General features: G+C 46.3%; 1 protein-coding gene across 6 annotated transcripts in view; it reads right to left on the bottom strand.

Annotated features, from left to right (window-relative positions):
- The window catches only part of LOC126457360 (schwannomin-interacting protein 1 homolog), a 1,975,729-nt gene that overhangs the window by 485,430 nt on the left and 1,477,483 nt on the right, over positions 1-12,816 (bottom strand). The window lies entirely within an intron of this gene.

The following is a 12,816-nucleotide window of genomic DNA, read 5'->3' as shown; positions in this document are numbered from 1 at the left end:
TCTCCTGATAACGACGTCCTCTTGAGTAGTCCCCGCCCGGAGATCCGAATGGGGGACTATTTTACCTCCGGAATATTTTACCCAAGAGGACGTCATCATCATTTAATCATACAGTAAAGCTGCATGCCCTCGGGAAAAATTACGGCTGTAGTTTCCCCTTGCTTTCAGCCGTTCGCAGTACCAGAACAGCAAGGCCATTTTGGTTAATGTTACAAGGCCAGTTCAGTCAATCACCCAGACTGTTGCCCCTGCAACTACTGAAAAGGCTGCTTCCCCTCTTCAGGAACCACACGATTGACTGGCTTCTCAACAGTTACCCCTCCGTTGTGGTTGCACCTACGGTACGGCTATCTGTATTGTTGAGGCACGCAAGCCACCCCACCAACGGCAAAGTCCATGATTCATAGATGTTCAACAACATAAACGGCTGATTTGTTTATTATTCAAAATAAAGGCACAGCTGACTGCAAAATGAGTGTTGCACACGAATATACAGGGTGTGGCGCTTCATTCCGAACAAATGGAACTGGTTTTTTTTTTTTTAAGAAAATTCATTGAAACAAAGTACAAAAGAAAATAAGTATCCTTTTACATATAAGTAGTGGTATCTTTCAAGAATAACATTACTCGATGTAACTCCCTTCAGCTGCAGTGACCGCCTCCAATCTTGTCTAGAAGCAACACACGCACTCTTTAAAACAGCGCTGCCCATATTGTGAATGCTGCTTCGATAGCGGTGCGCAAAGATGTGACATCAGAGCCCCTCGTCTTATTGGTAACTTTTTCGACTACGCTCCGCAAACAGTAGTCGAATGGGTTAAAATATGGGCTATTCGGGGGCCAGAACTCCTTTGACCAGAAAATGTCAACGTCATCCGAGAGCTAGTTTTGGACTAAATGGCTCATACGAGATGGTGCACGGTCCTGTTGAAAGACATATCCTCTCCACGAGACCACAGTTACCATCCACGGTTTCAGGACATTCGTCAAAACTTGCAGATATACTTCTTTTTTGACGGTTTGCCCCTTTCCAAAGCAATGCTGCGGCATGATACCACCATCGCTGGACACACCTTCTCCGAAGAATTATACTTGGCCACACTATCGTAAACCGTTGATCTCGCGTATCCGAAGAATAGGACTATTTGAGTGGGCGAACAATCAGTGCGAAAACTTTCGATGATAGCGGCCCTTCGGTTGTATTCAGCATTTGTCTGTAACAGCTCTGCCATTTAGAAGTTCTGACTGTTTACTAGACGCCTATGGCATTTAAGAAAGCCAATCGCGACCTCCGGCGGGACTACGATATGGCTGAAAATTCAAATTGAAATTTGTCTGGATTTAAGCACTGCACCCTGTATAACAACAGACAGTTGTGTGTGGTAAAACGTAAAAGGCCGATATGGTGACTGATGAAAATAAATACATAGATGAGTGATGTGAAGGGTGATTGTAGAGTGTCAGGGACAAGAGTATCATGAGAACGTAGCATTCAAGAAGGGATGTGGGAAGAGTGAAGAACGATGCGGTTCCAAACCAACACTCACGATGTGGAGGGTAAGGGGGTCCTGACAAGGGGAGGTTGGTAGGCATCTTGTAGGACGCGAGTATATAGGGCGGATTTCATAGTCGGGTGAGGGAAGGCAATTAAAGTTTAGCTGCGAGAGGAAGAGAAGGGTGTGATGGTGTAGTGTTAGGGGGGTGTTGTGGTAAAGGCGTGACAGAGTACCAAGGTCAGTGAGCAGGGGAGATACCAGGGGGTGTTCAAGATCGAAGAGTAGAGAGGGCTATTTTATAACTGTTTAGAGTCTGCGGGTGGAGTAGGATAAGCGGATCGAAAAAGGTAGGCGGAGAACATGGCGTTAGACAATCTGTTGGTTATGGTAGGAGGCAAAAGTGGAAGTCCATCCCATATTTTCACAGCAGTGGTTAAAACTCTCTTTGACATCCAGATAATTAAGAAAGGTTGGCATAAAATTTTAATTGCCACTTTGCATATACGGACGATACTGTTCCTGTACCGATCGAAAAGTCATTCCCGACTTTTTTCCTTTTTTTTAATGAACACACCGTCATTTGACTGTATTGTTGTTTGTTTAATTATTACCCAGGTTTCGGGCTTTTATGCCATTTTCAAGTGACAAAAGGCCGAAACCTAGATCATAATTAAACAAGCAACAATGGAATCAAATGGCGGTGTGTTCATTTAAAAGTTATTGTTTGACTGTTGCTCAGCAACATCAAAACTCCTGACGTTGTTTTTCAGCATACACACAGTTACCCTGAGTGCCACCTACGGTAGAACACCGCAATGGAATGGATTGCAGCATTTCATATGTAAGTAAACCACCAGTAGGGACGCATTAGAAACACTGGTGGAACAGTAGAGTGAATATCCTTCAACGACGATTGCGACCACTGATCAAGTCCGCATCATCACGTTAGGCACAGAAGGCTCGTCAACAGTGAGTTCTTCGGCATGTGCTCTGGAATCGATATGATGAGGAACAGACATGGAATCGGTTCCAGCTGACTGGCTGTGTTGAGGACTTACAATACATGGGCCGTGAACTTTGTAATATCCGCGACTATATTTTATTCAGAACAATATTTACGAAAACATTGTGTGTGGAATTTGGGCAAACAATCTTGTAATGTTAATAAAAAAGGACTTCATCGATACTAAAATAATAATAAATAATTACTGTCAGTGACATAATTTAATTTTCAGGGAAAATCATATCTCAGACAATACTCTTGGAAAAAGATGATATTCATCTTTTGTTATGTGTGATTCTTCTAGAATAATCCTTCTTCTTGTTCGAACTGTTGTAATGATCGGACGTGATTGATGTCTCGTAACACAGAGGTCTATAGATAACTGTATTATGTTGTTAATTAACACAGCTACAAAAGAAGCGCAGCCATTAGCGCTATTGATCTACAGCACGGTTTATTGGTAAATGCTGAATAATAAGCAATTAACATTGAGAAATATATTCAAATGTTAACGCATTTAGTGAAGGTACAAAAAAGATTTAATATATATTATTTGTTAGTAGTAAAACAGAGCCTGAAGCAGAATCGATAAGTGATTTTCTTATGTTAGCCACCATCTTAGTGAACTATTGGAACAGCAGTTTTAAATTGATTTTCTATACGGACATAAATATTGTTGGTCGTAATTGCGATAATAATTGTGTATTGGAGGCCCAGAACTCACTTTGAGGAAATAAATTCGACTTACATTGTGAATAATCTTTAAATATAGTGCAAATAGCATCTTCCGCGATATAAATTCTTATCTGCTAATGTATGAAGCCTGGTTATTTCGTAACAACTTTTATAAAATATTTTGACAGGAAAAATACCTTAGTTTTGAGTGCATGTAGCATTGTGTGACAAAACTGTTCGTTTTGCTTAAAGAGAAGTGCTTCCACCTCGAATAACAGTGATGTTAAATTCGATAACGATCTGCAACTTAATGCCATTTAGACTGCTTGACAAACAACATTGCTGCACGTTCCCAGGTGGAGATTTCTTTAACAAAACAAGGATCATTAGCCGGGAAAAGCAGTGTTTAAATAAAACCTCATGTTACATTAATAATAAGTAACTAGTTTTATTGTAATCTTGCTGAAATTGTACAACACGCAATCAAACCACAATACTCGGACGCCACAACGTCTGACAGGTGTACAGGATGATCAAAGAAACCGTGAGCTGAATAGTGCAGAACTAGATTCGATGTTCAAAGAGGCTACAGGAAGTGATGTATCACTTCAAACTCTTGACTGTATGATGGGAATCTCCATTCGTGGTGACCATGGTGAGCACCGCATCATACACCATAACAGCATGGGCTTCTTTACAGACGGGTAAGAAATCGTGCAGAGTGGACTTTTCAGGACTGGCGTTCGTTGTTGTTTGCGGACGAAACTGGGATTTGTTTGTACCCTGATTAACGACGGAAAGCTTGATTGGAGAGAACCCGGTAATGTAGAAGGCCACCAACACTGTGTCCCACATGTGCAACAAGGTTTTGGTGGAGTGACGTTTCAAAGTGGTATTATATGCGGTCACTGTACATCTCTCGTGGTAGTTGAGGACTAACTGCCCACGGACGATATTCTGCTACCGATAGTGAGGCCATATCACCAACATTTTGGTGACAATTTCATCTTGATGGATGATAAATCACGCGCTCATACTACTGGTTTCACGAGCGTGTTCCTTAAGCATGTCAAGATCATCAGAATGAAGTGGTCTGCCTGTTCCCAGGACACGAACCCAGTGGAAGATGTGTGGGCTTGACTGGAACGAGCTGTTTTTGGACGTCGACAACGACCACGTTCTCTGTACGATTTAGGCATAATCGTCATCAAAGAGTGCGACAATTTGGTCCATGATCTCATTGACGGCATGCCACGACTGATTCAGGCCTGCATCCCAGCGAGGGGACGTTCTACCGTGTATTGAGGAGTGCTGTGGAAAATCCCCCAATGGGAAACAGACAACTCTGTCGCTAAACAGTGCTTGTTTTCTTGATTTGGTGATGAGGACGCATTGCAAATGAATATACATTGAGGTGAAAGGAATCACAGGATACCTCTTAATATCATTTCGGACCTCGTTTTGCCCGGCAGCACCTCCATGTGGCATGGACTCAGCAAGTCGTTGACAGTCCCCTGCACAAATGCCCCTCTACAGCCATTCATAATTGCAAAAGTGCTGCCGATGCAGGATTTTCTGCACGAACTGACCTCTCGATTATGTCCCATAAATTTTCGATGGGATTAATGTCGGGCGATCTGGTTGCCCAAATCATTCTACGAACTGTCCAGATAATCATAGCGTGTAGGCTTTCACGGCCGGCGTCTTCAGTAATTAAAACTTCCGGGCTAAGAGGCCGTGGTCCAATAGTAGAAATACTTCTCCCTGACGTTTCGTTGCCCACAGCTAGCAACGAAACGTCAGGGAGAAGTATTTCTACTATTGGACCACGGCCTCTTAGCCCGGAAGTTTTAATTACTGAACTGTCCAGATAGTTCCTCAAATCAATCGCGAACAATTGTGGCCCAATGACATGGCACTTTGTCATCCATAAAAAATCTTTATTTACAAACATGAAGTCTATGGATAGCTGCAAATGATCTCCAAGTAGCCGAACATTACCATTTCCAGTCATGATCGGTTCAATTGGACCAGAGGATTCAGCCCATTACATGTAAACACAGCCCACACCATTATCGGGCCATCACCAGCTTGCACAGGACCCTGCTGACGACTTGGGTCCATGGCTCTGTGGGGACTGCGCCACACTCGAACCCTACCAGTCAGCTCTTACTAACTGAAATCAAACCTTTTCTGACTAGGTCATGGTTTTCCAGTTGTCTAAAGTCCAACCGATATGGTGACGAGCCCAGGAGAGGCGCTGTAGATGATCTCGTACTGTTAACAAAGGCACTCGCCTCGGTCGTCTGCTGCCACTGCCTATTAACGCCAAAGCTCGCCGCACTGTGCTGATAGATACGTTTGTCGTACGTTCCACATTGATTTCTGCGGCTATTTCAGGCACTGTTGCTTGTCTGTTATCTCTGACAACTCTACGCGAACGCCGTTACTCTCGGTCGTTAAGTGAAGGCTGTGTTGCTCATGGACAGAGGAAATGCTTGAAATTTGTTATTCTCAGCACACTCTTGACACTGTCGATCTCGGAATATGGACTTCCCTAACGATTTCCGAAATTGAATGTCCTATGCGTCTAGTTCCAACTACCATTCCGCTTTCGAAGTCTGTTAATTCCCGTCCTGCTGCCATAATTACATCGCAAACGTTTTCACATGAATCGCCTGAGTACAAATGACAGCTCCGCCAAGGACTAATCTTTTATACCCTGTGTAACCGATACTGCTGCCATCTGTACATGTGCATAACGCTATCCCACGACTTGCGTCACCTCAGTGCGTGAGTCCGCAGCTCGTGGTCTAGTGGCTAGCGTTGCCGGGTCCCGGGTTCGATTCCCGGCCGGGTTGGGGATTTTCTCTACCCGGGGAATGGGTGATTGTGTTGTTCTCATCATTTCAACATCATCATTAATTGTGACAGTGACAAGATTAGATTGTGAAAAGAATGGACTATGTAAGAATTGGGACTTTGTATGAGCGCTGATGACCGCGCAGTTAGAGCGCCCAACAACCAAACATCATCATCATCACCTCAGTGCATAAGCATGCCTGAGAATCAATTTTTGCTTTTTGTGCCATGAATTTCGAAATAAAGGGGTGATGCAAAACATTTATTGATAAGTGGTTCAAATGGTTCAAATGGCTCTGAGCACTATGGGACTTAACAGCTGTGGTCATCAGTCCCCTAGAACTTAGAACTACTTAAACCTGACTAACCTAAGGACATCACACACATCCATGCCCGAAGCAGGATTCGAACCTGCGACCGTAGCAGTCGCGCGGTTCCGGACTGCGCGCCTAGAATATTGATAAGTGTTTATGGTTCAAATGGCTCTGAGCACTATGGGACTTAACTTCTGAGGTCATCACTCCCCTAGAACTTAGAACTATTTAAACGTAACTAACCTAAGGACATCACACAAATCCATGCCCGAGGCAGGATTCGAACCTGCGACCGCAGCGGTCGCGCGGTTCCAGATTGTAGCGCCGAGAACCGCTCGGGCACTCCGGCCGGCAGTTAAGTGTTTAAACATACGTAATTAAAGGCTTATTTTTTTGCAAATACATTTCTGCAGGTTTGATACACGCCGAAATACAAAAAACTGGTGCAGCCCATTAATGAAGTGGAGCATCGTGCGGTGATTCGTTTTCTGCACTGAGGCTTCTTCTGTGGTCAAACAAGTTTGAATGATGATGAACGATGTAGGAGATCGTAGTTCTGCGAAGAACCGGGAAGCACAAGATATGTTTGAAGACCAACGTATCAAAATGTAGACTACAGTGGGAAAAATACAGCACAGTCACAGATCCGTTTTAATATCTTTCACGACAGACATCACTGCCCGTTGGGTTGCGCGGCTGCTCGTATCACTTCAAAAGAATGCGGAACCGAGGCGATAGCGGAAGTATTGCAGCTGTGTCTGGACAATAGAGATGTCTTCTTTTGGCACTTAATAACTACGGAGTGCTGGCTGTATCACAAAGACTCTAGGAATAGACGCAAATCAAGTAGTGGCAACATGTGGTTTCACCACGCTGGAAAACAGCGAGGAAGCAAACCATCATCAGGCAACGTGATGCCGCGTGTTTTCTGGAGCTGTCATGTTTTGATGCTAACTTATTATGCTCATGAGAGATAAACTGTCACAGGAGCATGCTGCCAATATCTCCTGCCAAGGTTACGGTTGGCTGTCGAGACCAAACGTCGAGGGAAGCTGTTCAGGCCGGCCGGTGTGGCCAAGCGGTTTGAGGCGCTTCAGTCTCGAATTGCGCGGCCGCTACGGTCGCATATTCGAATCCTGCCGCGGGCATGGATGTGTGTGATATCGTTAGGTTAGTTAGGTTTAAGTAGTTCTAAGTTCTAGGGGACTGATGACCTCAGATGTTAAGTCCCTTAGTGCTCAGAGCCATATGAACCATTTTGAAGCTGTTGAAGAGGCTGTTTTGGTTCCACTACAACGCTCCTGCTCGTTCTGTCACAGTTAAACATGCTTCTTCTTTGGGCCACCAATTTTTGCCCCATCCATCTAATATCCGGACATGCCACTCAATTACTTCTTCCTACTTCCTGGTTCTCCATCGCTGGATAAGATGCGGCGCACTGAAGAGTGAATATCGAGAGATGGAGTAACGCCAGTTGTCATGGTCACACCTGGAGTTTTCCCCTGATGATAAATAAAACTTTATGATACTCCTCACAAAAAGTAATGTCGAATAAGAATGGGAAAGCGTCCCGTTCAAACATTTATAAGAAGTATTCGTAATGTGTCGACAAGGAGAGGGGAGAGGGAAGGGACGGGGAGGGGAGAGAGATAAGGGACGGGGAGGATGGAAGACATAGTCTAGAGCTGCCTGGAGAGGAGAGACAGGAAAAGTCGCCATTGTCTGCCTGAACGCGCAAGACATGCAGCTACCGCATATTGTCGACACTGCCAGGGGACAGTGATGGTGCTAGGCTGCAGCTTGACAGCTTGGTTGATTTTAACAAGAATGGGTGTTTGAGAACGGAGTTGCGACCACGAACCTAGAAGCAAAGAAAGAAACAAAAACAAAAGCGGTGAAGTGTAGTTGTCGTACAGCTATTTTCAGACGGAAAGAACATGAATTGACTGAATACATAACGAATTAGATCATCGCATTTTTGAGAGGATACAATGGAGGACTTACATCACAACGTTCAGTCAAAAATTTGGAATCCGTTCGTCCTTACCAGGCACCGGACGACAACAATCAGCTGTGTCAAAGTCGCTTCTACCAGTGGACTTCCCCCATTTGCGATCCGTATCATCGTTACGAAATTCCCAATACAATAAAAAAATACATTGCCGGTTGTAGGCTGTATTGCGCTTTATTGAAATCGTGCAGTTAGCTAATTTCGGGCGCGAGCCGTTATCAAGCACATTTGCTGTGTCATGTATTACATATCGTTTCATTTTAGCAAAGCACAATACAGCCTACAACAGACAATGTATTCTTTTAGTAACCACTTAGAGGCTGTGGATCCCCACGGATGCAAAATCTTCAGCTTACCATTCGTTTCTGCTCCACTTATATGCCTTTCTTATCTCACCACGTGCCCGAAACGCCTTTAGGTGGCGTTAAAAGTGGCGGTGGTATCTGATCATAATGTTCTAGATTAGAATTATGCATTAATACCTTCAGCTGCTCACGGGCGTTGATATGTATCAACGGGGACATGTGAAAACGTGTATCCCGACCGAGACTCGAACCCGGGATCTCCTGCTTACATGGCAGACGCTCTATCCATCTGAGCCACCGAGGACACAGAGGATAGTGCGACTGCAGGGACTATCTCGCGCACGCCTCCCGCGAGACCCACAATCTGACCTTATATGTCCACACACTACATTCATAGTGTCCCTACCCAACACACTCATTACTCGTGGAAGACATTCCTACCAAGTTCCGTAAGATTACGGGTAATATGTGAGCTTTCGCACAGAAGAAGAAGGTCATGGCTGGTATTGCCAGAACTACACTCCTGGAAATGGAAAAAAAGAACACATTGACACCGGTGTGTCAGACCCACCATACTTGCTCCGGACACTGCGAGAGGGCTGTACAAGCAATGATCACACGCACGGCACAGCGGACACACCAGGAACCGCGGTGTTGGCCGTCGAATGGCGCTAGCTGCGCAGCATTTGTGCACCGCCGCCGTCAGTGTCAGCCAGTTTGCCGTGGCATACGGAGCTCCATCGCAGTCTTTAACACTGGTAGCATGCCGCGACAGCGTGGACGTGAACCGTATGCGCAGTTGACGGACTTTGAGCGAGGGCGTATAGTGGGCATGCGGGAGGCCGGGTACCGCCGAATTGCTCAACACGTGGGGCGTGAGGTCTCCACAGTACATCGATGTTGTCGCCAGTGGTCGGCGGAAGGTGCACGTGCCCGTCGACCTGGGACCGGACCGCAGCGACGCACGGATGCACGCCAAGACCGTAGGATCCTACGCAGTGCCGTAGGGGACCGCACCGCCACTTCCCAGCAAATTAGGGACACTGTTGCTCCTGGGGTATCGGCGAGGACCATTCGCAACCGTCTCCATGACGCTGGGCTACGGTCCCGCACACCGTTAGGCCGTCTTCCGCTCACGCCCCAACATCCTGCAGCCCGCCTCCAGTGGTGTCGCGACAGGCGTGAATGGAGGGACGAATGGAGACGTGTCGTCTTCAGCGATGAGAGTCACTTCTGCGTTGGTGCCAATGATGGTCGTATGCGTGTTTGGCGCCGTGCAGGTGAGCGCCACAATCAGGACTGCATACGACCGAGGCACACAGGGCCAATACCCGGCATCATGGTGTGGGGAGCGATCTCCTACACTGGCCGTACACCACTGGTGATCGTCGAGGGGACACTGAATAGTGCACGGTACATCCAAACCGTCATCGAACCCATCGTTCTACCATTCCTAGACCGGCAAGGGAACTTGCTGTTCCAACAGGACAATGCACGTCCGCATGTATCCCGTGCCACCCAACGTGCTCTAGAAGGTGTAAGATCTCCGGATCTGTCCCCCATTGAGCGTGTTTGGGACTGGATGAAGCGTCGTCTCACGCGGTCTGCACGTCCAGCACGAACGCTGGTCCAACTGAGGCGCCAGGTGGAAATGGCAAGGCAAGCCGTTCCACAGGACTACATCCAGCATCTCTACGATCGTCTCCATGGGAGAATAGCAGCCTGCATTGCTGCGAAAGGTGGATATACACTGTACTAGTGCCGACATTGTGCATGCTCTGTTGCCTGTGTCTATGTGCCTGTGGTTCTGTCAGTGTGATCATGTGATGTATATGACCCCAGGAATGTGTCAATAAAGTTTCCCCTTCCTGGGACAATGAATTCACGGTGTTCTTATTTCAATTTCCAGGAGTGTATATACTTATATGGATTGTTCTTTCGGACATGACGAGTACTGAGTGTGTTGGGTAGGGACACTATGAATGTAGTGTGTGGCATTTAAGGTGAGAATGTAGGTCTCGCGGGAGGCGTGCGCGAGATAGTCCCTGCAGTTGCACTACCCTCTGTGCCCTCGGAGGCTCAGATGGATAGAGCGTGTGCCATGTAAGCAGGAGATCCCGGTCGGGGCACACATTTTCACCTGTCCCCGTTGATATATATCAACGCCCGTCAGCAGCTGAAGGTATTAATACATTATCCTAGTTTAGTTCTAGACGGCTGCAGGTCATCAATGATGTCTGTTCTTTCTGACATGTCGCAAAGAACAGACACTATATCCCTATAAGTACATAATGTTCTAGGTCATCAGTGTATGTTCCGGCAACAAAGTCGTGTGTTGAGATGGTTACCTTTTGGATATTTTATGGTTTACAGTGAAGCATACACTCAAAGTACTCTCCACTCTGCTACTCACTAAAATATAATTGAGAATTCTCCTCCCTTTGTCACTGCCAAGTAACATAGCTCGATGAAACTTGGACCGTACATAGAAAGAACTGATACAGTACATTACACAACGTAACTGAAAGAAATGCGTAATGAGGCGAACTGAAATGACACTTTTATTCAAAGACAATAATTACATCGCGGTCACGACAATCCAGCATGATCACCTGGACATTACAAAGATCGGGAGATAGTTGTTTATCATCACTACGGACTGGAATGAATGCTCTATAACGTGCACCCATGCTGGCCGCAACGCCGGTAAAGGATTCTTATGGTGGGGTCCCATTTCTCCACCAGTGCTTTTGAGAATAACTGGATGGTCGTCGATGAATGTGGGTGTGCAGCAGTACGTCTCCCTAACGCAACCCACACCTGATCGATGGGGCTTAAGTCGAGGGAGCGGGCAGGACAGTCCATTCATCGAACATCCTCGCGTTCCCAAGAGTTTCTGTACCTCTGTTATTTGCGGTTGTGCTTTTTCATCCACGGAAATGAACTCAGGGATGAGTGCGCCCCTGACAAGACACACACACGAAGGTGTATAGTGACACACAGTTGACCGGTGAGTCTACTGTTTCAGAGATTTGGAGGTCAGTACGCTTATTTCGCCCCCGCACCATAGCACATGAACAACCAAACCGATCATCTTCGGTAATATTAGACGTATCCTCGTATTGCACCCTGGAACGTTGTGGAACATGATCGTGTTGATGGTCCAGGTGTTGCGGAGTGAGAGGTGTTATGTTGCATGGTGTGCGGACGTGCGAAAATCTGAACATGGCCGGCCAGGGTGGCCGAGCGGTTCTAGGCGCTACAGTCTGGAACTGCGCGACCGCTATGGTGGCAGGTTTGAATCCTGCCTCGGGCATGGATGTGTGTGATGTCCTTAGGTTAGTTAGGTTTAAGTGGTTCTAAGTTCTAGGGGACTGATGACCTCAGAAGTTGAGTACCATAGTGCTCAGAGCCATTTGAACCATTTGAATCTGAACATGGTACACTCATCTGTCAAAGTTATTGTGACACTGTACACCGTCTCCGCGTGTGTCTTTTCAGGGGAGAAGATATTCGGTGAATCGACTGACCCGCCCGTGCCCCCAATTTAAATTACCATCGAGTACGTGTGGAAAGCATTGAAGAGAGTATTGCAACACGACCATATGCACCAACGACCACCCAGACGTTTGTCAGCTACGCTGGAGGAGAAATGGGACACCCAACTTCAAGAATTCTTTGCGAACGTTGTGGCCAGCATGGGAGCATGGTGATCATATACCCTATTACCCTATTAAGTAACATGTCTCGCCTTTTGCAATGTCCAGGGGACCATCATTAATGGCGGTGGTATCAGTGTAATTATTGCCTTTGCATAAAACTGTAGTTTCTCTTCGTCTCATTGCGTATTTATTTCAGTTACTTTCTGTACTTATAATGTTGCAGTTGTTCCTTGGCGGTGACACATCATGCGAAAGTTGTTTCGTCTTTGCGTTTTGCACACCAGTGTTAACAGTATGCGTATCAGTATTGTCACTTGTTAACCCGTATCTCCCCCCCCCCCCTCCTCCCTCCCACAGTCGCTCACCCCCTTGACATCCCTCCGCCCCTTTGTCTTCCTTATAATGCTCGCAAATTCTCACGGCTGCCGCCGACGATAACTATAAACAAGCGAGTTTCGCAAGCTTGCGCGCGCTTCGCCGCTGAGCTC

The sequence above is a fragment of the Schistocerca serialis genome, chromosome 2 (assembly GCF_023864345.2).
Source record: "Schistocerca serialis cubense isolate TAMUIC-IGC-003099 chromosome 2, iqSchSeri2.2, whole genome shotgun sequence".
NCBI lineage: Eukaryota > Metazoa > Arthropoda > Insecta > Orthoptera > Acrididae > Schistocerca > Schistocerca serialis.
Note: the sequence above shows the minus strand (reverse complement) of the source record. Positions and strands in the feature narration are given on the sequence as shown.